The 27,303-nt window shown below is 37.2% G+C and overlaps 1 long non-coding RNA gene across 1 annotated transcript; it reads right to left on the reverse strand.

Annotated features, from left to right (window-relative positions):
- Window positions 1-4,479: 4,479 nt before the first annotated feature.
- On the reverse strand, window positions 4,480-26,595 carry LOC103231241 (uncharacterized). The gene is made up of 3 exons (XR_005236797.2): window positions 26,261-26,595; window positions 25,086-25,350; window positions 4,480-5,354 (listed from the first exon to the last, which is right to left on the reverse strand). It is a non-coding gene; the product is annotated as an uncharacterized lncRNA (long non-coding RNA).
- Window positions 26,596-27,303: the final 708 nt, after the last annotated feature.

The following is a 27,303-nucleotide window of genomic DNA, read 5'->3' on the forward strand; positions in this document are numbered from 1 at the left end:
TAAATGACACAACTTTTAATCTTGGCTTTTTTAGTCTTTTGTAGTTTTGAAATTGACAGCAATAATGTAGCTAGACTGTGCTGTTTGATTGAAACAGAAAAAAAAAAGACCTTAAAGAAAATGACATAAGATAAGCCATGTCAAGTCATCTGATTTAATGCCTCTGACCAAAGTCCCCAAGCCCCTTTTGGTATAATCTTAGGCTAATCAAAGCCAGCAAGTCATCAGACCCTTGGATAACTGAAATAAAGTCCTAAATGTGACTTTATGCGATAACATAAAAATGGAAAATTTGGGGGTTTTTTCCTTTTCTTAAAATAATATCGAAGAAAAATAAAGTAACTAGACCATATTTTATTCTTATTTAACCAAAAGATTAGCACAGTGGGTTACTGGTTTTCTTCTACTTTTTAAAAAATTTTCCATTAAGCAAATTCTTTTAAAACAAATTTGAACTTTTCCCATCCCAGTGATTCCCACGGACAGTTGGCAAAGAATCCTGGATAACTTGCAAAACTGGGATTTTTTCCAGGCATGAGTAACTTGTTAAAAAGCCACTATTTCCTTAATACTAACAGTAAATAGAGTTCACATCCACATAAATCCTCGGTGGCCAAAGTTTTATATGTATGTGTGTGTGTGTGTGTGTGTGTGTGTGTGTGTGTATGAAATCTTTTTTTTTATTCATAAAACACTTGGCTCTCAGCATGTCTGTTTATATTTCACTTCTTAAAAATAAATACACACGTTTATGCCAGTTGAGGTTAAAAGGTATCCTTTTTCCAGTTGCCTGCTGTGTGCCAATGATTTTATGATGGATGGGTTTAAAATACCTGGCTAGAATTCTTGAAGAATATTTCCCTTCAATTTCTTCTATTTTTTATAAAGAGGATAAAACTTAATTATTATGTAATTAAAATACATGTTTTCATGAAATTTGATTTTATTGAAAAAGTTCAAGTAAATATTTTCAGGACTTACAGGAAAAACAAAATGTATAATTTTAAATTCAAATAACAAAGTCAGTTTTCTTTTTGAGCATTAGGATGGAGTGTATGGTAACCTTTAGCAGTTACTATGAGTATAAATCTCCATTTTACCCATGGATAATAAAAGGATTTTCCCATTTAGAAGTTTTGTTAAAGGAGATGTGCTTTAAAGTTATTATTGTAAAAATCTGTTGTGTAGAAGTGTTTAATGAGGCAGTCAGAGGTTAAGGTGGACTTTGCAAGGTCACATAATGATACAGGGTGAGTCAGGGACTAGAACTTACAAGGCGCATTTCTGTCCCATATCATTTCCCAGTGCTACATCTATACCAGAATGTTCTATAATTCTCTTTATCTGGGTGTTGAACAAACAAACTTCTCTTGTCTTTGCAGTGCTGGACTGGGTATATTTTGATAACAGGCAGTCCCATGAGATATCTTGCATTTCCTGCTTCCGGTCAGATGTTCCAGAAGAATAACTTCTCTACATATGTTTTTGCATTTTTGATCACAATCCCAGCTGGAATCAGGAAGTTTGGAGGCAGCATGGAAATGGAAACTCATTGAAAGTCATAGCAACATTGTTTTGACTTTCAAAAATATTTAATTTTCTGGTGGTCCTAAAGGGGAAAAAAAGTCCATGTCAGCTATTATCTACTTAAAACTATACTACCACTAGAGTTCCTTAATCAAGATACATTTTTATTTAAAAGAATGGAGCCCTTGTTATGTGGGAAAAGATTGCCCAAGGTCAGGAACCCAGCCACAGAGAGACCTGAGGTTGGAACTTTTAAAATTCTTAATTGAGGGCTTAATTAAAACAACATTAGGCATTATCACTGGCTTCAGTTACTTCTTGTGACCACATAAAACATAATATCTTACAACTTCTCTGAGGAACGTAATGTATTTAAACAAAGGAAGAAGGAAGAAATAGATAACTCAGTCTTCTCAAAAAGCTTAAAGATGAATTATTGACAATTTTTTTTACACCGTTCTAAAATAAATACTTCTCAGCTTCACTTTGCTTATTTGTGGTACCTTTGTATACAGGTTGTCTAATTAGGATTAATTGAAAATGTGTATGGAGCGTTTAGATGGTGACTGGTCCCTAAAATGCATTAGAAAATGTGAACCACTTTACTGATGCCCTTTTCTTTTTGGTTACTCACCTCAGAATGTAGGCCTGATACTTTTTAACAAACTGGGATTTTTAGAGACATCAATAAAACACTTTACCTAAGCTGCAGCTCATTCTGTTGTCTGGCAAGATTCAGATTGAAATAGAATAGGTAGAAGGTAGGTTTTCCTGCTAATTTCTACCACCACTACTTACATTATTAATGTTTTATTAAATTTAGATGCACACATATGTTCATTGTGGCACTATCCACAATAGCAAAGACATGGAATCAACCTGAACACCCATCAATGGTAGACTGGATAAAGAAAAGGTGGTACATATTCACCATGGAATACTCTGCAGGCATAAAAAAGAATGAGATCGTGTCCTTTGCAGGAACATGGTGGAGCTTGTGGTCATCATCCTTAAAAAACCGAATGCAGGAACAGAAAACCAAATACCACATGTTCTTACTTATAAGTGAAAGCTAAAAGTTGAGAACTCATGGATACAAAGAGGACAGCAACAGACACTGAGGCCTATTGGGGGGTGGAGGCCTATTGGAGGTGTATACACACACACACACACACACACACACACACAGTTATTCCTGAAATCCTGACACATTCTCCAACTGGGGAGATCTGGCACAATTGCTGGCATTTTGTTTCAGGCAAGCTGGAGAATGTCAATGGAGAAGTTCCAAGTATTCTCTCTCATTCAGTCCCTTTCCTGTGGTCTGAGTGAAACTCCAGGAAAGTTTGCTTTATTGTTGTTGTTGTTTGTTTGTTTGTTCTGTTTTTGCCTTTGTCTTTTTGATATCTTTTTCTATGAAAGTTCCAAGGTGTGGTCATTTTTGTTGTTGTTGTTGGTACGGACCACATAAGAAAACAACCAATATTTATTGAGGATCAACAATGGGTCAGCTTCTTTATATCCCTTGTCTCATGTAATCTCCTAGCAGTCAAGCGACATAGGTGTTCTTATTCCTGTCTTTTATTATGGGAAAAGGGAGGCTAGTTGTGGTTAAATTTGGACAAGTTCATGGATACCATATGGCAAAGCTAGATTTCAAATCAAAGTTTATGCACCTTCAAAGACTGTTCTTTCCTCTGAATTCCCTGCCCTTCTGTTTCTATTAAGGGGTGGGATTCTGAGCATCTATCATCATAGTTAATAGAGCAGAATTCTCCAAGAGTAAAATCCCCCAGGGCAAGCACACACTGGAATGTGGTTTAAAATGCAGTTGGAAGGCATTTTCAATCAATGTTAACTTTCTTGGGTAGGATAACTACTTAATGTAGTGAATGCCCCTGCACTTGAAGAGATGCTCCGTGAAGGGTTTAGATGTGCAGAATTTGACATCCATAGCTTACTTTCACATGATTCAGCACAATATTAATCATTGGTGAATCCAGCTGTTAAGTATTTAGGTGTTCATTGTGCTAATCTTCCACAACTTTCATAGACTTGAACATTTCCAAAATAAAAAGCTAGGGGTAGAGGAAACTTTTGTTCATTGTGGATAACAGAAAATTCTAGTCCACCCACTGTGACCCAGGGAATCAACTTTCCTAACTCCTGACTTTCCTATGTCTTCATTTATAATCAATGGTGACAATAACAGTTTTAAAATTCTAATTTACAGAAGACAGACTAGGCAAAAAGATGTTCTACTGTTGGTGATTATGAGTTTCGGTGTTGTTGACTATTACAAACCAAAATGTTATGCCAGATTTTGGGATCCCTTGAGTAGTAGTGAAGCTATAAATGGGGTTCATGGGTACTACTAAAAATGTAGTTTCCCCTAAGCTTGGGGTTTTTTGGTTGACTGTCCTGTTGCTACCTAGGAACATATTTGAGCTTACTAAATGCTGCATTTAGTTAACTGTAGGACTTCATGAGCCCTTGGGGCTTTCTTAGGATAATCATTCATGCTTATGAATAAAAGAGTAGAGAAAAAAGGGAGATGGCTTAACACATAAAGGGGATACTGAAGAAAGTGAAAATGTGAATCCCATTTAGGTAATCACCTACTATATCCATCAGGTACTATATAGCACCTACTATATACAGTAACTAAGAGATTTTCTTCTTCCTCTTACCTTCCCTCCTCTCCCCTTGTATCCCCTCCCCTCCCCTCCCCTCCCCTCCCCCCCTGTTTCTTCCTATTCCCTCCCTTTCCCTTCCCTCTCTCCCTTCCCAAAGTAAGTACTTATAATACCCCTTTCATAGGGTGAGAGGTTGAGATTCAGAGTTTTAGTAAAGACCAGTAAACTATGGATTCACTTTCAAAATCACTGCTTTCCACAAACATGTATTGTGTGCTTGTTATGTGTCAGGCACTGGTGCCTGCCAACAAGGTAGTTGTTTATCTAGTAAGAGCGATTTTAGCTTCAGAACCTATGTTTTGAAGGAAGGGAGAAAGTCACACAGGAGGCACACATTTATTTGGTACCAACTATATGTGAAGCATTAGATAAGCATTTTAAAAATATGTTTAGGTCAAGCTCATTGGGATGTGGTTACAGAAGAAATAGAAGATATAATCACATCGAGCCCCTCATCTGGGTGAGGAAAGACACCTGACACTGTTAAAAAAAAATATGGGGATTGAAAGGCAATGGCACTGGGAGTCTGGGTACTATGAATCTAGTAGCATCTCATCTGTAAACACCACCACCTCTCCATGTCTTTTAGTCCTCATTCAAGATGTCTTATAGACAGACCCAAGGAAAGTAATAACACAGATATTTATGCCAGAATATTTGATCAACAGAGCATGCACAATCAATTTGTATGGAGAATATAGTTTTGTGCAGGGCTGATGTTCATGGTGGACCTATGCAGTTTGAAGAGTTCTTATCTCAAAGATGGGGGGAGTGAAATACGATGCCAAGGGCAAGATAGGGAAGATAAATAGTAAATTATCTGGTCTTGGGAAGCTAAGGCACAGATAGCAGGTCTCCTAGGAGTCTTCTGACTGAATCTCTTTGGATCAGGTGAACAACATGGATACCATTTAAGTGGGAGGGTCCTGGAATCATGGCCACTGTCTTGGAAATTCCAGCCAGCTGAAGGATGGAGGATCCTCATTGATATTTAAGTCAGAGTAGGCAAGTGCAATCAGGTGGTACCAAAGTGCATGTGGAACGTGGGTGGACGGGAATCCCGCGGTGACACTCTGAGACTTCCTGGCTCAATCACTGTGCATGCTGGCTCAGGTCTCTTCAACATCCTCCCTGTAACATAACCCCACATCTTATGTTGCTGAATTTCATGGCTCCTACTTATCTCACTACTGCAGAGCTTTGCCTTAATTTTCTTAAGATTATGTACATTCCTGCCATCTATTTTCTTTTCTTTTTATCTTTATTTTTGTATAAAAGAAAGAGAGATTGGGACATGTTAAAAAGTCACTTCAGAAATACTGACACCTCACCAATGCTTTCCCCTTTATACAACTGAGGATTGAAAGAAAACTAGGTAAACGACTATATGGCTAATTAAGAGCATAATAAGGTTGTTTGTTACTGATATGAAATAATTTTAAATATGTATTGTAAAAGCAAAACAAGGTATCCAATATACATATACACACACATAGTCAACATATATACATTTGATTATTGCATCTGAGTAAAAATATCTCTAGAAGATTCACAAAAATATTTATAGGATGAGAAAAGAATGAAATGAACACAAGGTAAAAGGGTAATTTTTATTGTACTAGCTTTTGAAATCTGAATCAAATGAATGTGATACTTATTTTTTAAAACGTGAATGTGATACTTATTCAAAAAGTAAATAAAATGCAATTTTCTTGAAGTGAAATAATTAAAATTAAAGAATGTCTTTATAACTGCATAATTTCTGTTTTTCTATTACTTGAAATTTTCTTATGCTATACTCTGGAAAGCAATTGAAATAATTATAATAGTAAAATATTTTACATAGTTTCCAGAACTTTCAAAATACTCATTAAAAATGGTACCTCTTTATCAGATATAGGTTTACTTCTTTTTTAAAATAGGTCTTCCTTTTGAGATTTTTAGGTCCTACACAATCACAGCATTCATCAGATGACTGGAGATATTTTCCCAAATACTGGTGAGAGACTTGGTAACTGGGGAAACTGAATATAAACTTAACAGAATACTTTCTGTTCCAAGGACTGGCACTCAACTGTAATTAATTTCTAAGCTATTTTTGCCAAATTAGTGCAGCCACTGTACATTTTTAGCCTCTTGTGCTATCTTGATATCCTTTATGCCATCTCAAAACTATTTTTATACCATATATTATTAAAAAAAATCCAACTTGGGTATTCAGTAGGTTAAGATGTGTGAGAATAAAGCTTCATCCTCAGCAGATGCCCCACTTAGGCAGAACAATCTAATTCTATTTAATTTAGTCACTGGCACCCTCGCCTTTTCCTGTCAAAGTGAATCAACCTGAGTGCTAATTTTTGAAGCAAAACCTCTGTGATCATTTCACTCGTGATTTAATCCAGATCTAACCTCGGGCCTTTAGAGGTTCAAGGTCAATGACCCAATTTACTCTGCCATCCGCCTCTGTATCAGTAACCATTGTTATGCCTTGCAAGACTTTTACTACATACATTGTTTCTTCTGTGTGTAGTCTCAACAAATTATGCGGGCAGTTAAAGGTTATTCCAGATTGCGACTTGAAGAAACTTGGCAAGAGGTTTTGGCTTCTCTGGCTTTTGGTAAACACAGCAAAAATGGTATTGAATGCAATCTTTGCCTCCATTAGCAGAAGCCAACGAGGAAGAAATTAATTAACTTTCTCCAATGAGAAGAAACTAGTCATTGGCATCTTTGCCAATTGTAAACTAATTGTTCTACAAACAAATCCCGGAGCTTAAACACACCATATAAAATTAGAAAGGAAATAAAGGTATGGGTGGCACACTAAATGTTTTTACAGATGAATAAACATACATGAGCTCAAATCTGGGCCCCTTATTTTACTTTTTTTTTTTTTTTTTTTTTAAACAACTGGTGTTTCTTTGGTCTCCTTCAGCCATGGCAGTTAATACATTTTGTGAATTTCCTTTTATGTTTTAAATAATTTTTCCTTCCCTGGTGTCTCACCAGCACATCTGCCGGGAGCAGCAGGCACGTTGGAGAAAGTCTTCTTAAGTAAAGGAGCTATCCCAGGGATGCGCCGGCCCCACTCGGGGAATTGCTGCTCCAGGGCTTTACCCCTCCCAGGAGGAGTTAAACTGGGTTTCTGTGTCAAAGATGCTGAATGAAATTGGGGGTGGAATTGTTAAAATTGGAAATGACCTATTTAACTACATGCACATTCCCCATGACTGGTATAAATACGTCCAACTTTCTAATTTTCCCATCAGAATGAACTTATCATAGACTTTGATGCAGAAAGTCTCTTTAACAATGCATTAAAGGAAAAAGAACACACATGATTGATCTTTATAAATGTGTAGACTCTTTATGACTTCTTATTCTCTGTCTTAATATTAGGAACACAAAGATGGCTTACATCCCACTGAAGCTTAGGGAAGAAAAAACAGTGGGTTGGGAGGTGCTAAGACAGATAACAGGAAAGAGCTTGTAAACTAGAACAATTTATTCCGTCCCCTTTACAGATCAGAAACATAAAGCATAGTTATCTGATAATTAAAATAGAATGCTGCACTGTAAGTTACTTGCCAAATTCCATTGCTCTGTGTGCACGGTTTGATTTTTCATAAAATTTCATACTTACAAAATCACATAATAATTTTTGTTTCACCCTTCCTAAATCAGTCAATCGTCAGCTATAAATCTAAGGAACAGCCCGAAAGTTACTACTAAGGAGAGTTAACTAGTATTCCCTATGTACAATGATTATAATTTTATTAATAAGACATGTAAATATCTTGGTATCAACTTATTTGTGACTTTATGGAACATATTTTCAAATGCCCTAAAAACGGAAATGCAGAGATGAGGCAGAGCTGATTTAAGCTAAATCCGCTAGGAGGCTGCTGTAATGTATTCTAATCACACTTGTTACAACTAGATGTGGATGTTTCAGGTAGAGGCCTCTAACATCTATTCAAATAGATTCCGTATTTAGAACTTAAAAACGCATAACAAATTTTGCATTGACTACACACAAATAAATGTTTCAGCTAAAACTCTTCAGATCTGGTATGGACTTCACATAGCTTTTTTCTTTCTTTTTAACGAAAGAATATTTTGTTTTTAGAAAACAGGAGTACTTTTCTTTTCTTTTCTTTTCTTTTCTTTTTTTGGATATGTGACCTTTAACGAAAGGTTGTGCTGTGTATTTCAGCCACCAAGTATTGAGAAAATTGCATTAACAGTAAAATAATATTCTTACTGCCAAGTGTACAAATATTCACTAACAGCAATATTATTCTCCAAGGCCCCGAGCAGTGCTTCATCATGCTAGCATGGTCACCATGACAGAAGGCTTCCCTGAAATCCATCCGCCCCTCTGTCATTCACAGCTTTCTTATTCAAACCAGCTCAGCGCCCTCACTGGCTGTCTGACCCGTGACCCCAAGCCCTGCAGTACTCAGTTGGCAGGGGGTTCCTCTGGGACCTTCTGTCCTGGCTTGACTGGTGACTCTCACCATTGGGATTGCTGTCCATGATTTTTTTTTTTTTAACACAGAAAGTGGGGGACTCACAGAAAAGCTGTCTCATAGGCTAGTTACAAATAAGACTAATACAAACACACATATGTACATTTATTTATATTTACAATGAGTTTGATGTAAATGCAATGAGATATGTATTTTCAGAAAAGGTATGTTCTTTGGGAAAATGTTATTTCTTTATGGAATTTATTTTTAATCAGGCTACAGAGAAACTCAGGTAAAAGTTGATGATGCTTATATACCTCAAATTCTATTTGTTTTACAGGATGAATATCCAGTAGGTTTAAATGACGGTATAAATAAATAGATTACTTCTCAGTCTTCAACTGAATGAAGAGCGGAGTGATGAATTATGATATAATGTTATTTTATAAGATTTTCATTGGTAACCAGTACATTCAAGTAGAACTTTTTAAAGTGGAGCCTTCGATCTTTTTCACAAAATTCAGACAGTTGTAATGGTTTGGATGTGTGTGTCTGTACATGCTTTTATTTTCTTTCCCTGTGCTGCCCCAACTATGACTGGGAGGATCAAATCCACAGCAAGTTCATTTCTGGGCCAGCTCTGCCAAATTATATGATGTGAATTGATGTCTGCTAGGGCTTAGAACAGCAAACCCTGATTTAAGTTCCTAGAGTGAACTTGTCCACAACTCTTGGGGTGAAAGGCCAGTTCATATCCATTAATTAGTATAATCCATCTCAATCCACTTTATTTTATACCTTTCAGGGAATATAGTTATGTGAGATTTATTTGGATAAAGTAATGCTATGAACACTCAGAAATACAACCATTCCGTGGAAAGTGATTACTACCTAGCTATGCTTTAATTTTGTCCCCAAGATTAGAATTTTAGAAGGTTTTATACAGATTCTTGGTGATAATGAAGTAACTTTATGTGAGACAGCAGTGGGCAGGTTATTCTATGGGCACTGAACCAAAATATTAAAATCAGTTAGAAAGGTCACATGATTTTGTTAAAGACTAGGGCAGGCTAGAATTCTGGAAAATAATTTGTCTTACACGAAACGATTTTACTTCCGTTGCGCAAGTTCCATAAAGTATTAAATTTCAAAACAAATTAATTCATGCCTATGACTTGAAATTTTTACAATTTAGACATTTAAATACCAGGGTTCCATTTAATGGTATGAACAGGTTGTAGAGATTTGTTAATTTGAAATTCCATTTGGTAACAGATGCAATAACTTGTCTGGCATTAAAACTGAGTTTAAGGTAATCACTGCACTTGCTCTTTTGTTCTAAGTGTTTTACAATCCTTAATTCACATAAAACATCTGTGAAATTTAGTTAGCAGTGTGGTGAGTAAAATTTAATCCCTGTTTTTATACCAGCGTGTTCGGAAACATGCTTACATATATTTTAATCTTGCTTGTGTGAAAAATACATGTGGGACTCAATGGGAAAGAGTTTTAGTGATATCCTAAACCTTTAGGGCAATAGAAGATTAATGTGCTAACAGAATTAAAACTATGCCAAGCTGAAGATTCTTTCTTTAATTGATTTTGACACCAATTGGAGGAATAACTGCAGAAACAAATGAATATTTGGAAACTATTAAGTGGCCAAATACGTCTTTGTTTAAGAGAACACTGGTTTCTTTTCTATGTCATGGATTAAATACAGGCAAAGAAGTTCTTTTGTGGACAACATTCCCGTTAGGTAGGAATGGTGAGTTGGTGGCCGTGCACAACTCTCGTCTTCTGTATCCAATGGAGACAACATTAACCAACCCTGCTCTTTCCAGGCCTGGAGTCAGCCCCAGTTCCTTCTCAGCACTTCTCAGCACTGCACCCTGGCAGCCGTCATCAGCGACGCACAGTTATACACCAGCAGGATCTTTTGTGAAGTTCCTTTGGTAAGTGATAATAAGGCAAATGCTTCAGAAACATTTTCCAGCGTGGATGTAATAGAAAGGTTAGCATTAATAAAGCTGCCGGAGAATTTGACATAGAAGACGTTTCAAATAAATTTCATCTCCCCACTTATTAATCTGGAAATGTTTATCTAGTACCTTCTATCATAAGGCACTAAGCTAGACACTGAGAGAGATGTGCACACACACTAATTCTTTATGCCCCAGCCCATTCCACAAAGGATTTAAATTTGTTCATAAATACGTGCACATAGGTGTACATGTATGTATGTATATATGTATGTGTGTGTGAATATAGGATGAATACAAATAATGGAAGGACTTCTGGTAAAGGAAAAACTTGGATAAGAAAAAAGTTAGGACAGAATAAGACCAATATGCAAGGTGTAACTTCCATAGGGATATTACAAAGTTGCTGAAAATAAACAAAAGTTTGGCACTAAATTTACTTTTGAGACATCCAAGCAAAGTAGGAAATGTGATCAGTTACAAAGATTTATAAGATAACAGGCTATTGGCTAAAACCAAGTGGGAGAGATTTTGCAGTTATTGAGATGAGAGGGAAAATTGTCCCATGGAGTCTCAATTTGAAAACACTGTGCTATATGATAGGTGGGAGGCTTGCCAACAACTACACAATAATTAAAATATTCACTTTGATGTGACCATTCATTGTATGGTCCTTAAAGTATTCCAGTGACCTAACATCCAGGTAAACTACAGTAAAAGCAAGTGTGTGAATAGGTAAAATAATGCAGGAAAAAAATCGAACTCTCGGCCGGGCGCGGTAGCTCAAGCCTGTAATCCCAGCACTTGGGAGGCCGAGACGGGCGGATCACGAGGTCAGGAGATGGAGACCATCCTGGCTAACACGGTGAAACCCCGTCTCTACTAAAAAATACAAAAATCTAGCCGGGCAAGGTGGCGGGCGCCTGTAGTCCCAGCTACTCGGGAGTCTGAGGCGGGAGAATGGCGTGAACCTGGGAGGTGGAGCTTGCAGTGAGCTGAGATCCGGCCACTGCACTCCAGCCTGGGCAACAGAGCGAGACTCCGCCTCAAAAAAAAAAAAAAAAAAAAAAAAAAAAGAAAAAAAAATCTAACCCTCTTTTCATCTTGCCTGAACCTACTATAAAATTTAGAAAAGTGCATTTAAACCAAACCCCATGGAGGTGATCATTCTGGTGCATGTGGGAGGTGGTGGAAAATGACTCTAGGGAGTAGATATCCACATTCCTATTCCCAACACAGGGACTGTTGTTTTTCATTCGCGTTACACATGAGACTTCCGAGTAGTGCACCTCACATTAAGATATTGGATAAGCATAAAAGAGAGCAGAGAATTTCAGGAGGCCATCCTGGGTAAAGACCAGAAGTACAGATACCATGTGGAGCTGATTAAAGGAACATCTTAATGCCTTGACAACTAATCCTGTGCTGAGCGGTGGGAAAGTTATTTGATCGTATGATGGCTATGTCCTCCACCTCAGCCTAGAGGAGTAAGAGTCTTCCTCAGAAACTGTTCCTAGTCTGCTCCAGATGGAGAAACTGTTCCTCAGGGCCCCCAGGGTCTACCTTGCAACACAGTTTTCTCCAGGAAGCATTATTTCTAAAGGGTGATATGGATATTCTATGATCAAATAAGTTTGAGATCCAATGAATAAAACAAGGCTCAACCAGTTGTTTCCTTGCAGGATTTCTTAAAGCCTTAACTAGGCTAATGTGAGCTGCAAATATCCAAGAATAGTATGGCTTTCCAATACTGATTCAATTAAGGGTTCCTGTTTCCATGAAGTAGCTTACTGAACTAGTTTCCTATGGCAGAGTCCTGTAGCACATTGGTTAGCATTTTAGCCTAGAACATTTCCCTAGTGAGCATTTCCAAACTGACCGATAACCTTGATAGGATTCTTCACGTACATGTAACATAAACCAACTTGCCTTCCCAGGTAGAGTCCTTGAGCACACAGTCTACAGATGAGCTCTGAATTCAAACCACAAATAAATCCTGAATCAACCATGACCTTGGGCAGGTTCTTGTGCCTCACTGAACCTTGGCTTCTGTATGTGTCAAGTGGCAAAAATGAGGTCCACCTTGCAGGTTTAATCATGTGCAAACAGCACCAAGAAAAGTGTCTAGGATTTCGAGATACCCACAAGAGGCTAACAACACAATTGAGAAGTCAGGGAGGGCTAGGAGAAGTTGATGTGTCAACTGAATCTTGAAAAATAAATAACATTTATTGAGGAGGAGAAGCTGTGGAAATGACACAGGAAGGCTTCCCCTTCCAGGACTGTGGACTCAGTAGAATATGTAAAAGGTGACAAGACACTTAGAATTCCTAATATATTGGAAATGGCTGAGGTGTAAATTTGTGAGTTTGGCCGCTAGCATTTTTGACCATATCATTTAACCTGACCCTTCAAATTACATTCTAGCTCTATTTTGAAAGTGAAAACCAAATTTGTCATTTCTAAACCAGAGTATTTACTTTTTGGTTGAAAGGGGAGAAATATGTTATGAAATAATGGAAAAATGACCCATGAAAGGGTTTGAACTTGTAGCTAACATAAGGAAAACTAAGCCCTACCCAATATTTTGGCTCTAAGCAAATCTTGAAATCAAGTAAAGATTCACAGTGTTTTATTATTCTTTTCCTTCTCAAGCCAGAATAATTAGTTTTAGGAAAGAAAATACAATAAAGGCAAGTATTCTCTGATTGATATTTCCATTTCATTTTTCTCTGCTTCTCATCTTCTGCCAAACCTAGGAATGGAATACTGTTGTGCCAGAAGAGACAGGGAGATGATAAGAGGACAAATGAGTGTTAGACTCGGTGTTTCATGCCTCAGAAATGTCTTCTTTTATTTATATGTGGTAAGAAGAAGTGAAAAGGCCTTTGCAGGATATCTGACTCTCTGGAAACTTCTAAATTTCTAGATCATATGTTTGAATCTAGAATATAAAACAGCATAGGTTAGGACATTTTCATTTGAACAAAGCTTTGTTATTCCATTTCCCATTGTAAATGATGCCTTGTATTTTGGCCAGTTAACAGTATAAAACGTATAAACCATTTAAGATTTACATTGTTCTATAGACTAGACTACTCACTAGAATAAAACAACCATGAACAAAAGAAAGAAGAGAAAGGTGGCTTAGTAAATTCACACAGTACTTAGAAAATTCACAAAATTGAGTTCCCAGGATCTTGGGAAGGAATCCTGTGAAAGTGTTAAAACATTTTGTTAAAAACCAGGTTTGCTGTATTTATATCCTCAATTCATGAGCTCATTGTCAGCTCACCAAATATAAATGTACAGGTAACAAAGCGGTACCTGTAAATCTTGCTAAATCTTGGATTATCTAGGTATAGTATTATAGAGAGAGAAACAGGCCAAATACCTAGGCAAGTGATCTGAACTTTCATTCTCTGCTTTCTCACACTGAAAGAGAAATAAAGCTCACACTTTCTATCTCCATCACAGAGAGTTTGTGAAAACTAAATGAGATGATGAATGTGAAAACACTTTGAAAATCATAGTCATATAATTAATGTTGATACTATTATTACTCAATTCAGTCACTTTCTAGATCATCTGGCTGCTCACTGAGAATTGTCTTGAAGAAGGGAAGGCTGAAATCAACTGCCAAATTAAGATTCAGAATTAATCTGTGAATTTTTTTCTTCTACCAGATATCCCTGGTAATTGAAAGTTGATGTATGATTCCATTTGTAAAAATGGGAAGAGTAGCTCTGACACTGACTTACTAAGTTTTCAGTAAAATAAATGTACCTTTGACGGGTTTAAGATAATGAGACCTGGCAAGGCAGCCAGACAAGCACATTTGCTCTTTTTAGCTTTGTGGCTGAAGTGTGTCTATAGCCAACGTGAAGATGCCATAGAATGCCAGGTAAACACTTAACACAGTAAAGTAGTTCCTCCCCAGAATGTTCTCAGCTTGTGCCTACTCAACCCCTTTGTTCTGATAGAAATGTTTCCGAGACTCGCTGAATTATACTTCTGTAAGAAGGGCATGTTCTGAAGATTGGAGATGACCAATGCTATATTTCCTCCTAGTGTGATTGTCTCAACTAAAAGAGTAAAGTAGAAACTCCAAGAGAGGCCAAAGAAATGTCACCACTGGTAAAGAATCCTAATAAATGCATAGATTTAGAACCTTATTTATGTTGAGATTTATTTAGTGAGCACACTTGCCATCTAAATGCTGGAACAAACTGTTTCTTTTTGCTGGTTTAATAACTCCAAAGACCTGACTGGTTGTAAAGGGTAAAGAGTTGCTTCATTCACTTACGATTCAGAGTCACGTTTCTTAGACTTGGATAAAGTGGTAATAATAAAACACTTACACCAACACAGTCCGATCTTTGAGTTAAGTGGCTTTTAGCATTGCCTTTAGCTAAGTGAGGTTGAAAAATTGTCCTGAATGAAGCCTGGCCAAAACAAAATCTTTCTCCCGGTGGCCCATTAGTTGCCTTCTTTCTTATATGACCCTTAGGTCATATACCTTCAGGGAATTTGCATATCCGGCCAACCATATTAAGATATTTTACACTGATGTTATATCTAGCCAGAGATATTATTTCTTTGCCTAGGGCAGATTCAGATGGGCTGTTTCACCAAATCTGGACATGGGAATTTGTACATAGTAAATCATTAAATGGCCAAGAGAATTCCTTATATTGCCAAACAGGAAGAAAAAAACAGCAAAAAATAAAAAACCTTTATTTTGATGGCATTCATGCAAAGTGAACTATGCAGGTTTTTAACAGAGAATGTGGCAAAAGAGGCCAGAACACCCACAAGAGGTATCTCTTACCTCTTCTTTTCTCTTCAGTGTCTTCTCTTGTTAGCAGCATTGCACTCAAGCTAGTGGATTAAAAGCGTGGCTTACATGCTGTGTCAGGTAGAGCCCTAGATGTTCCATACAAGTCACTGGAGATTGCCATGGTCTTCAATGAAGGAGGAGCCAAGAATTTGCAAAGTCAGTCTCTGCTCTCAAACACAGAAGTTCTGTTTTTGTATACTGCATACATTAGACCTCCACTTTAAACTTTTGTTGAGAAAAATAAATGCCTCCTGAAAAGAGTAAAACTTGAATATTATATTTTCAGCGTCCAAAAGCACTGCTTTTCTACTGGGCTGTTGCTTTATCTTGCTATGGCCAGCACCTAAACTGACACTCAGAGCACACACTGTATACATAGAAGATGTGCCTCCAATTAGTTCTGAAATATTTGATGTGTCCTAAGTCACTGAGTAAATGGGGCAGATGGTCCTTCAGATTCTACGTTGTGTGTCTGGTCCACTCATGGTCCCGCCATTGCATGTAATGGTCCATAAAGACTTGTAATGGACACTTCCAAGTTTGAGGTTGTAGGTGCCAGATTTAGCAACTATTTGGCACATACTTATATTAACATGGTATTTGTTTATCTGCAATTTGATTTTAACTAGGCATACTATTTATCTGCTAACCCTATGTAGTAGAAAAGTTGCAAGGATTGAGCAAGTTAGTATTTGGTGAAGAAATTAAATCACTCTGAACAGACTATATTTTAAAGGACATGTCAGGTGAAGACGACAAAAATGGTAGTTTTGAAGACATAGTCAATGGTCAGAAAAATTTGTTTTTGGTGTTCTGTTTGTAAGAACTTGAAACAATAATATATTTGTAGCCAGAGGTGGCCAAAGCACATGTTTGGGGCACCAGTGAAGCGGGAGAGAAAGATCAGCTTAGCAGAGCTTATCAAGAATTTTGCAATAAGAAAATCCATCAAGGCAGTAATAATTTGAATTTTAGGATTTCACGTGTGCATGCACACACACACAATAATAATTTAAAATAGTTTTGAAAAAGAATACTTAAAAATGTTTATCTGAAAACCTGGGGAAGTTGAATTTGCACACCCCAAATCACCATTCATTTTTGTTTCTTTTCCTGGGAAGATTGCAATTACAGGCTCCAGTATATAAACATATACACCAGTGGTCCTGTTCTTAGCCCTTCTTTCCTGTCCTAGTGTTTGAAAGCTGTTCCGTACCACTTACACGACTCACTACACTGTGCATTGAATGGCACTTTCCTCCTCTAAGTTATCATGGTCTTCCTGTTCTTTTTTATCCTAAGTCCCATTCTCCCCAACCCTATGTATCTCACTTAAATTGTTCAGAAATGCATCTTAGACTAAACTCATCCGTATTAAAGTATGACTGTATTGACACATTAACTCTCACAGGCACGTTTGCATTTTTAAATTGGAGATTGAGCCAATCAAAGCAAGGATCCTGGATACAGTCATTTGAGAACAGGTGGGTTGGATACCTTCTTCCTTTTATCCATTTACACAGGAAAAGGCCTTGATACATAAAAGTGTATGTAAGAGTATCTGTTTGTCACAGAATCCAAAGTTCAAGTTAAAATGGTCCTTTTAGTTTTATCTGCATGGAGTAAGAGTTGAGGAAACATGGATAAATTTGTTGGTGAACTCTGCTATTAAACTCAAAAATAGCTAATTTACCAACTGTCTTTTATTAATAAGTTAAAAGAAAAATCCTGAAACTGCTTAAGCGTCAACTTAAAATTTTTGGCACTGTCCTCTGGGTCCAAGGGGAAAAAACATGGAATGAGGTCGAATTGAACATTCTACTATCAACCAACAAATCACTGATCCCACTGTCCTCTTCACACAGAGTCATATAAAGTGTGTGTTATACACACACAGAAGCCATTTAATCCATTTGTTGCATTTTAAGATTTCATCCTTTTTGCAAAGCCTCTGGGTAGAAGTGTAATTAAATCATTCATTACAATATATTCTTAAAATATAGCAGCAACCACAGTAACAAATAAAAACCTCGCCTCTAAACCAATGCATTTTATGTTATTACTTCAACTGGAGGCTTTACCTTGTGCAGCTTCGTTACAGTGTAGGTTTTACCTCATGGCCTGTGATATAATACTGGGGCTCTATCTGAACCTATGAGAGGAGTGAGGAAGGGAGCCAGGAGTGCAGGCATCCTTTTCAGAAAAATGCATCTGGTTTTTGTGAACACAAATTGAGACAATGTATGACTTTGGCTTTTTTAAAAAAGGAAATGAATATAGATTTAAAAAACCCTTATCAAACTGTTTAAGCTGCTTTAAGGGAAAAGAAACAAACAGGCACATCAACCTTCAGAGTCTGTGCTAGTATTTCACACGCTTCCTAAACTTTGATTCAGATTCACCTTTCTTATTTAGCACAACTAATATTTGCATATCTTAAGGCTTCCCTTTTTTCTAACCCTAAATTTCTCTGTTTCTGCACTTTACCATAAATTTGTATTTTTCATCTTCTATGTTGGCTCATATTGGTTGAAACGTACTAATGCATGCTCTCTGATGATTTGGAAGCATCAATTTCTCTATATAAAATATGGATACATTCTAAAACAATTTAGTTGAATTCAAACTGGAGATACACATATATGTATATGTACACATATATACATTTGTGTATGTTAATACATACATACATGTATACACACACATGTATACATATATGTGTTAGGCAATCTTAACACCAACTAGAACAGTACATTAGTTGTCTATTTCTGTGTAACAAATTAGAGCAAACTTAGCACTTCAAAACGATACATTCATTATTTTCCGGTTTCTGTGGGTAAAGAGCTCAGGCATGGTTTCACTAGGTCCTGTATTTCAGGGTCTCTGACTAGGCTTCCATTGAGATGTCAGCTGGGGCTGGGGCCTTGTCTGAAAGTCCCACTTCAGGGAAATGATCTACTTGTAAGCTCATTCAGGGTGTTAACAGAACCTAGTATTTGGAGAGCTGTTTGACTGAGGACCTCCATTCGTTGCCAACCTGGCCTTTGCAACATGATCACTTATTTTATTAGAGCATATAAATCCAGAAGGCAACAGAAAGAGTCTGATAACAAAAGGAAGATCTCATCTTTTGTAATTTAATCATGGAAGTGAAATCCCATTACATTTATCATATTCAATTGGTTAGAAGCAATCACCAGCCCAGCTCTCGCTCAAGGGGAGAGGGCTACACAAGGGAGTGAATATCAGAAGGTGAGAATCATACACAAGGGGGTTGGGGTACATTTCAGTTCAGCCTGCCTCAAATGTGTGGGTAAGAAAATGGTAGAGCAAAAGGTATGCCTCATATCTCCTTGTCAATAAATCTTATTTTAACTTAATCTTGTACAAAAGTTTTACAAACATTTTACTCATGCATATTACCTTGAGATTTTCTTAGCCACAGTTTTTACTTTTGTAATAACACAGACCTTACATCAAGGATTGGATCACCAATCACATTTCCTCTTCCAGTAGAAAACAACTGTTTCTCAGCCTACTTTGCATGGAAATGACTGGTTCTAGCCAATGGAATGTAAGCAGAAATGATGTTTGGTTATTCTAGCCTGGCCGTGTATCTTTTGTGCTCCTTTCCACCCATGGCAACACAAGATGGAAAAAGCCTGGGTCCCTCGTTATTGCTCAGATGAGAGCCCCCAAAAGACCTGCATGACCTGCATCAGAATATGACTTGAGGCTGAGCACCGTAGCTCAGGCCTGTAATCCCAGCACTTTGGGAGGCCGAGGCAGGCAGACCATTTGAGGTCAGGAGTTCAAGACCAGTCTGGCCCACATAGCGAAACCCCATCTCTACTAAAAAAATACAAAAATTACCTAGGTGTGGTGGTGTGTGCCTGCAGTCCCAGCTACTTGAGAGGTTGAGGCAGGAGAATCAATCACTTGAACCCAGGAGGTGGAGGTTGCAGTGAGCCAAGATGGCACCAGTGCACTCCAGCCTGGGCGACAGAGTGAGACTCCATCTCCAGAAACCAAACAAAACAAAACAGAATACGACTTGATCTAGCAATTATCTGTATTTTGTCCCCTGATATTTATCCTGATTTATTTAGACCCCAGAAGTGCTAGCAGTGATTGTCATGTACAAATATCTCACCAAATAAGACACTCATATTTCTATAATAATAATGCTGATACCCAACCTTTATTGAATACTTGGATTTGATTGGTTCTTTCCCAAGCTTTTACATACATTAAACTATTGGATACTCACAAAACATATGGACAGTGATATCATCCCAGGTTAAAGATGGAGAGAACACCTTAAATGAAAATCACTATAGGGTAAACAATGCATATGTTTGGAACATACACTTCTAGAAGCTGTTTAAAAGTAAGGGTGAGACCACAAGAAAATTATGGTTGCTAATTTGCTCTGCATAAGGAAAATGACAAGAAATTTGAGATACCAGAAGGAAAAAGCCCAGAAGAGAATAAATAAGAGAACAAATAGAAGTGAGTAGGCAGTGGTAGAGAAAAAAGGGTTCTGCTTGGAGCTATGCATTGTAGGGCCTTTCCTTCACCTTCTCTAAGAAATCTTTCATAATTTTCACATTGCTTACCAATGTATGTGTGTGTGTGTGTGAGGGGGGTGTCTGTAATTGTATTTGTGTATAAGTAGGTTTTATTAGGAGATTTCGAAAATCATGAAAATGGTAAGTGCCAAGATCAGGCCACAGTTGTCTACATGACTAAAGTGAAGTATGGAAATTCTAACTGAAGAGATCAAGGATATGCAGCCATTCAACTGAAAAGTCAGATTTCAAGATGCAAACCCAGATGAGTTGGGCTCTAAAACCTCTCTCCTTAACCTATACACTGCAAACTCTCTCTTCCTTTCTACAAAAATTGCTCTTTCTGACCAGAAGGAAAATTTTAAGAATGATACATAAATAAAATAAAAGGAAGAAAATATGATTTAGTTCCAGAACCAATACAAAAATTGGAATAATCAGAAATTAAAATGGAAAAGATACGTTGCATTTGAGAGATGAAGGCCTGAAATAATAGTCAGAAAAGAAGAACATAGATTTTTGGAGATGTAGTAAAAATATCATGAAAGGTCTTGGCAGTCATTTGGCCTTTAGTGTTGAGGAAGAAGAAGAAATCAAAGATGACTTTGAGGTTCTTAAGTCCAGTGCAATGAAATCAGATGATTTCTGATCACATAGAAAGATGCAGTGCAAATGAATCAAGGTGAAAAAAATAGAAATTAATTTTTCATTCAATTAAATTGAAACATTTATTGAGCCCTACTACAAAGAAATATATTTGACATTGTCCAGAGTCAAGTGATGCATAAATCATGGCACCTAGAAGGTGAGTGTGATGTTGTTTCGGTGGTTGAGTGTGAGACACCTTGAGGAATTTAAGGAGAAATTCTTAGAGGTGATAATTTTGTTGTCTTCTACATAGAAGAGCAGTTTAAAATAATGGAAAAGATAAGATTACCCAAGGATGGAAACAGCAACTGCTATAATTTCATCTTGAAATACAGACTAGATGCTATACAAAGGGCTTTGGATTAGGATTAGCTAAATTACTTTCTATTCTGTTTCTAGTAAATATATATGACCTTGGAAAGATGGATTAACAGCCATCAAAGGGTGATGAACTAGGTAAATATAAGGGCCTCTTTTGCTAACTATGCTTAGCCGTGAAAAGATGAGACTTGACTTTTTATAGGTGTAAAAGATATGACTAGGTCCATACATTAGCCAGGAAAAGGCAATAATGTTCTATGTAAACAACCTCAGAATTTTAGTGACTCAACACAGTAAATGTTTATTTCCTTCCCATGCAGAATCATTCTGAACAAATTTGCATTTGTGCAAATTACTGGGGCAGTGGTCCTTTAAGCAGACCCCCGATACTAATCTCTTCATCTAGAACGTTGCCCTCCCCATGACCATGACAGAAGGAGGAGCTGCAGGTGGTTCAAATAATGTCAATAAAATGCTTCAGTTTCAGGTGACACAATCACGTCTACTCATATTTCACTGGACAGAACTGGTCACATGGCTACAGTTTTAACTTCAAGGGGGCTGGAAATATTTCCTTCCAGGTAGCTGGCCATAGGGGAAAGCCAAGTATTTGTGAGCGTAAGTAACAGAGGCTGTCATGCTTACTTGATGGTTAAAAGTAGAATAAATTCCCCCCACCCTGCCCCCGTTTCAAAGTTTTCCTGTTCTAAATGCAGTTTTACTGAAGCTCTGAAACAAGCTATTTCCCTGTCCCCAAATCTCGCTCTTTCCCCATCCAATCCATTAGAACCTACCTTGGAAAGCAAAGCCTCCATCAGAATATGGTATTACATGACATTGTAACCTTTTTCCCCTCCAGAAAACCACCCTTTATGAATAAAACATGGGTGACCTTTCAAAACTTAGCAGTTGTACTAGGTGATTGCATATTAACAAGCTTTTTGAAGAAATAGGACAGGCACTGTATGTTTCAGTTAAGGATAGATAATGGAACTATTCAAATAATTTATTATTTTATTCAATATGAAGAAATGCAACAACTATTTTACAAAGTCTGCTTACACTTCTCTGAGTATAATTGTATGTGACTTCCCATTTATTTCAATTGTGTATGTACCATTACATTGAAGATTCCCATGGAAATGACAATTCTTATCTTCCTGCTTTTTTTTTTTTTAATTTTTGGCTAAAAATCTCTGGAAAAAAAAATCTCCAAGGTTCCTTTAAGTAAGAAGCAAAGTAAAGCAGATTTATACAAAGTAGAATTGAATCTCCTGACTACAAACACAAATCTGCAGGTTTCTCAGTACCTGGCATAGAGAAGATACTCAATAAGTTATTATTGAATAGGAAGAGTATTCTTCAAGGCTGAACAACAGTGAAAGTAAGGGGAGTTTTTCTAGAGAATTCCGTCACTGTCATGAGGAAATATTTAATCAGATCACACAAAAAAGACAGTTTCAGTTTGGGCTCAAGGGGAGAAATGCCAAGAGGGGAACGAATGAGGTGAGGAAGATTGAATCAACCCCTCAATAACATATAGTTAAGAAAAGACCTCTGCTCAAGGCAGGATGTTTCTAATTCAATTGTTTAGGAGAATGATTTTCAAATTAGACCCTCCTGAGTTGTAGGGTTCTAAGCGGGGATCTCAAGAAGCCTTAAAATAGAGCAAGGAGTTATCTACATCCAGGGAAGCTTGGCATTTGTCTCTTTATAAAAAAGGGGTTCAACATAAGATTTCATTTACGAAAAGATCCTACTGGTAAAAAAAAAAAAATACATGTTTTAAAACCATTTGTTCAGAATATTGTAGTTCTCTTGGGCAAAATCGAACACACTGGTAATTATCAACATAATGAGAGGCAAGGTGCAAATATGTGTGCTTTCCTTTTCCTTCAATCTTGTTTCCATCCTCCGTCAAAAATCTCCAAATGTGTGCTTTTTTTAGCTGCAGTGACATACTAGGATACAAAGGCTTAGGCTTTATTCTGGTGCTAGGAGGTAAATCAAGGGGCTTGGAGGGGCCATGTGACTCCCATCACAAAGAAGAAAGGACAGAACTTCATAAATGCAATAACACTGTTAGAATTACATGAAAACAGTTCTATGCAAGTTATATTATGCAGGTCATAGTTTTATTTTTTCTGTCACAGTGCCAAATGTGTAGGGTTAAAAAACTGTCACAGACACACTGGTGACACCACCGCCAATTTCTCACCATCTCTCCCCTGTATTATAGTCTAACTACACCTGGCCGAGCACAGTCACCAGCCAGTTTGGACAACTCATTTGAGCTTTTGACAGTTCAGTATCTTCATCTGTGAATACAGAATATACTAGCCACTAAGCTAATGTCTGAGGAATTATTTTGAGAAGCAAGATATACAGTTATTATTATATTTGCCACTGTTGCTTTTGGTAAACTAATCTCTTTGGTACATAAACTCAGACAAAAATCCTTTAACATTTTGGTCGGTTTTTGAAAAAGTTACATGGGTCTTTTAAACTTGAAGATCTGCTCAAGTAGAAGATATTAACAATGCAATTTTTTAAGCTTACAAAATTGAGGGATTATTTATTTAACTGATGAGGAATAAAGGTGGGAAAGTTTTGATGCTGCTTGATTTAATAAGAGACTACTACTTTGCAGGCAACAAATGTTTCTGTCAACAACATATGCTTTAAGATTTTCTTTAAGAAATACATACATTTCTGGTCGGGCGCGGTGGCTTACGCCTATAATCCCAGCACTTTGGGAGGCTGAGGTGAGTAGATCGCCTGAAGTCAGGAGTTTGAGACCAGTCTGGCCAACATGGTGAAACCCTGTGTCTACTAAAAACACAAAAAATAGTTGGGCACGGTGGCTCATGCCTATAATCCCAGGTACTCATGAGGCTCAGGCAGGAGAATCACTTGAACCCGGGAGGTAGAGGTTATAGTGAGCCGAGATCAAAGTCATTGCATTCCAGCCTGGGCGACAGAGTAAGACTGTGTCTCAAAAAAAAAAAAAAAAAAAAAGAAAAAGAAAGAAAGAAATATATACATTTCTGGAACATTTGTTTATGTGGACCTCAATAAGGTAAATACTGCAGTATTTTTGCAGTAGCAGGACTAAAGGATGCCTGTCACCCAGCCTTGCTAGAAGATGGGGCCATAAGAACTCTGATCTTTGTATCACCTACTCTCACATTCACGAATGTAACAGGGGGAATGATTCTTGCAGCAGGCAGGCATGAAGGGATAGAGGTAGGGCTCAGAAAAGTTGGAGAAGCTGCCAAGAGAGGAAAGGAACTTTCTGAGGGTGAGAAGATTGAATGTCTTCAGGAAATTGAAGGATCTTGTTTGAGGGAGGCACTTTCCTTGGAAGGGGCTTGAGGGCTTTTGTCTTCATTTGGGTAATAAGCTGTAGGCTTTACCTGTATTAAAGGAGCTTGTACCATTGCCTGTGCCTATTGACCACTAGAATGTCCTGCATTGACCAGAGTCAATGAAATCAACCATCACTCTTGTGACAACTTTTCAGTGTTTAAGGCCACCAAATGGAAATGATCAGTAAATGTGTTATAAATACTACAGAATATTTTAAAAGAAGTTAATACAGGTTCAAAATTATTAAGCATAAATAATAATTCAACACATAGATGTAGATTGTTAATCATATAGAAAACAATGTATAAATAACTAATAGAACTTTTGATTAATCTTTGCAGAGCTCAATAAAGCCATTTACAGACTTACATAGACATTGAAATCTGGGTCTCCTTTCAAAGCTGTAATACTCTTAAGTGGAAAAATACTATTTTTAAATTATTTTTGTACTGGTCAAAATTAACTGAGCATTTAATATTTATTAAAATTTCTGGAATATTTATATATTATAAATACACAAATATATAAAAATGTTAATATATATATATACACACACAGATTTTTGAAATTTCTTAAGTTATCAGTTATTCTCATAATTTCAATGGAAGGCAATTGATTACATTTCGGCAGTTATCAATATATCCCATTAGGGTTTTTACCTTAAGACTTCTTGAATTGTTTAAAACGGAGGGCTTCATTGTAATGGTCCATCTTCCCTAGTACTCCTTTAATTCAAGTACATTGGTAACTTCTTCCTTTCAATCCTTGAGCAATTTCATTTAATCTACAATTATGGCAATAAGCCTCATAACTTTGCTTTGTTTTGCTGGGCAGGCTTGGATAAGATTGCCTCTAGGTGGCTCGATGCTGCTTCATCTTTTTGCTATATGTGCTGCCTCTCCAGAGAGCTGGGAATAGATAAATCTGAGCATTGAGAAGACAAAATCACTTACATTTGTCATTTTAGCATTTAGGCTCCTAGGATTGTCTAAAGGATTCTTGAGATATAAAATAAAGACATTTCTGTGCAAGAGGGAGTGGAGGAATGTTTGCATGCCCCTTTCCCTAATGTACGCAGCATCCACAATGTTCACTCTGGGAGCCAATGAGGGGAGGAAGGGAAAGAACACTACAAGGGGCCCGCTTGAGAAGTTTTCTCCAATGTGTCATTAAGGTGTTTCAGAGCATCTGTGTGGCTGCCACATGAACTGGATGGGAACACAGTATAATCAATTTCATTGAGAGCACTAATTTATCACCTTGCCATCTTTTATTGCAAGGTAGAGAATCTCAATCTCTTGTTCACTTGCTCTCTCTCTCTCACACACACACCTCTGCACGTATACACACTTACCTCCTATACACACTTACACACTCTTACACTTAATACATCTCATTTTTTAAAATACCAAACTGCCAAATAAGAAATTTATTTTCTTTTATGCTTTTAGATAGTTTGAATTTGGGGTTGGGAAGACAGTTGTTTAATCAGCGTTTTCCTTTGATATATGGGAGGTTTTTTTTTTACATGGTTTCCCTTTGACTCCTAAAATAAGTTTGAGTACGATTACAATATTAATGTAAAGCTGGCTCCCAAATAAGCTCTCTGTCAGCAAGCAAAGTCTTTAGCTTCTTAGAGCTCAAAATCCCAATCTATGGGGACAATTTAATAATGCGGCTCAAATCTTAATTCCTAGGGTCAATAGGACTACTAAAGTCAAACTTTAAAAATGGAAACGTAAACCCTTCAAGCACTCAGAAGGAAGCACTCGCGACCATACACTCTCATTTCTCTCAGCATCAACAGCCAGAATATTGTCATCATAAGTTATACCTGGAAGTCCTGAAGGGTGTCCGGCATGACAAGTCCAAGGCAGAATCCCTTATCAGATAGCGAAGAGGGGAAAGAAGAGAACAGCACAGGAAGGAGCATGAAGAGAGGGCTTTAACTCTCCACAAATAAATTTTGCAAATCTTAAAAGTCCCCAAGGCTCCAAGCAAATGTGGAGTTATTTTTCCCATCACTGCAGGTAGAATTTGAAGGAAACTAGAAAAGCAGCTGGGATATTTTATTGAGCTCCTATTTTTAACTTTTTAAAAAACCAAATCTAGATTTCGTTTTGCCATCCTGGCTACCTACAGTTTTTATTAAACCATGCAATGACTATCTTCAGAATGTGCCTTTCCTGGAATTCTGGAAATTGTGTGTGTTATTTATATTATGATATGCAGCACCTCTCCCAACAAAAAATAAATAAATCTTTTTTGGCCACTGGGGCCAAAGTTCATCTGTCCACCCCAGATGTGTTTTTCTTCAGAATCCTTACAAGATCTCAGTGTTTTTTTCATAAAATCTAAAATCCCACCACAAACATCTTTGTTCCCTTTTAACTCCTAATATATTTTTTCTGCAAGCCCTGATGTTCTCTCTCTAACTCCCAATATTTCTCCCTAGACCCCAATTTCCTAACCAAAGCACATTACTGATCTGATGCTTTCAACAGCCTGGTAGCACATCAATAAACTAAAGATTATTGTGCTTTGTCAGGTTTTATTTTGTAACATTATGGGAAATTCTCCGCTGTCTTGGATGAGTGCATAAACTCTGATTGCTTGACAATTAACAGAGCTAGTAATAGAAAAGGCAATGTAATTTACCTTCATACAAGGGATCTCAGTTAACAAAAATTAAACTATTGAACTCTCCTCTCCAAGGAAAGGGATGTCGCCTCATTATGGTAAAAAGAAAAACAGATTCCAGTGGCAAGTGGGCCCTCAGTCTGGCTGGGTGAATTTATTGTTCAGATTATGTGTTTTTCTGACATGCATACAAAATTATGGCTTTTAAACTGGACGAAACTCTCTCTTCATTAAATG

Source organism: Chlorocebus sabaeus, chromosome 29 (genome assembly GCF_047675955.1).
Source record: "Chlorocebus sabaeus isolate Y175 chromosome 29, mChlSab1.0.hap1, whole genome shotgun sequence".
NCBI lineage: Eukaryota > Metazoa > Chordata > Mammalia > Primates > Cercopithecidae > Chlorocebus > Chlorocebus sabaeus.